We start from the raw sequence: 1,750 nt of genomic DNA, 5'->3' as shown, positions 1-1,750 counted from the left end.
CACCTACGCAATATTATGTTTGGAAGGCAGAGGTCCTTGAATGACAACTTGCCCTTCTTCCCTTCCCAGCTGTACTGCTGCCCCAGGTGGTTTGTAAGAATGTATGCCATTATGCGACGCACTGCAAGCTTTGCTGCATTGCCTTCGAGGAGGGAGAGCTCCAGTATCTGTAAAAGAGATGTGCACACTCAACACTGCTGTCCTTTTGAAGCTTATCATTTGCTGGCAATGTGGCGGTGGTGATTAAATCTTATGTGAGGACACCCACTACTTTGCCATTATCCATTCTATTATTATTCTATTGTGCCATTATTCTATAATGCTACCAAAAAATCTGAAATTATGAAGTGTGACACTGTTCTGGGAATGTGTATCAGAAAAAGAAATACCGGAAAATCACTCACCAGCTGTTTTTGACGTTCCGGTGTAAGTTCCTTCTCAAATAACTGCAGTTCTTCCACCGAGTTAAGTGGACTGTCAAGCAACTTTGGAACCTCAGTAAGGGAAGTCTGTAGAGGCACGAGGCTGGACAAAAGCTCGCTTTGTTGTTGCATTCCAACACGCAAAATGTTTAGGCTCTTTAGGGCCTGTTGTTGGAACTCTAACAAAGAGAAAGGCATCCAATTAGGTGCTGTAACTACAGTATATCAACTTAAAAATGCAAAAGCAGGTACCATAATATGACAATGCCTGATGTCCCCTTGTCACGTGTTTGCTTGAACCACCTGTAATGCAGTGAAGAACGCACGCATGAAATAGTGTCCCAATGGCAGTGACAGTGTCACATTTTCACAGCAGTAGTGCCACTTTTACTTCGCCACAATTTTACCTTCAGCTGTTGTACCTGCTAGGGTTTGCATACAGAGGCCTGTCATGACAAAACATGAATTATTCGAGGTATGCTAGACTTGCTGCAGCATCCACACTTGATGATGATGATGATGATGATTGGGGGTTTTGTGGCGCAGCGACAACACAGGTCATAATGCGCCAACACTGTGATTAAAATGTGACTAGTTAAAAATAGGTGCGATGTTTAAAAAAGAGAGAAACAACTGATAAAAAGCAAGCCTAAAACTACAAAAGATTCACAATTCCAATGTCCTTTAAAAAACCGAAAACTCGACCAAAAGGGATGACAGCCTCATCACCGAGCAATAGTGCTGGGTGAAGAGGTAAGAAATATGTATAAAATTCCTTAAAATGACGATGACGATGAGTTTCGTGATGTGGACATGTGATGAGTATGTGCATAACAGAAAGAAGCTCACCACAATGCGTGTATTGAGGCGGCTCCTCTCTGTGAAGTAAAAACTTGTGTGTAATGTATGTATGACCTATCCGTAATCTTGATTGTAGCAGACGACACAGACGATTTTCCAGGTACTCTCCATGATTTTGAATGTGAGGTTTGATCAAGTGGAGTTTGTTGCATGTCTGTGTATCCCAGAAGCTCTGCCACTTAGCATAAATTGATTTCTTGAGTGTTGACCTAATATCTTGGATGGGGATTTCAAATGGGGTAATGTCACTGGAAGTTGCAGCTGCAGCAGCCTGGTCTGCTAATTCATTACCCAATATGCCCGTGTGGCTCGGCACCCAGCACAGGATAACAGAATAAACCCTCTTCTGTGCAGAGCTGGCCAAGGATTGTGCGCGTTGCACAAGGAAATTCTTTTGTTTCTGTCTGCTACAAATGGCATTAATGGAGCTCAAGGAATCACTGTATATGATGGCTGATTTTATGCAA

This window comes from Ornithodoros turicata, unplaced genomic scaffold (assembly GCF_037126465.1).
Source record: "Ornithodoros turicata isolate Travis unplaced genomic scaffold, ASM3712646v1 ctg00001320.1, whole genome shotgun sequence".
NCBI classification, from domain to species: Eukaryota; Metazoa; Arthropoda; class Arachnida; order Ixodida; family Argasidae; genus Ornithodoros; species Ornithodoros turicata.
Note: the sequence above shows the minus strand (reverse complement) of the source record.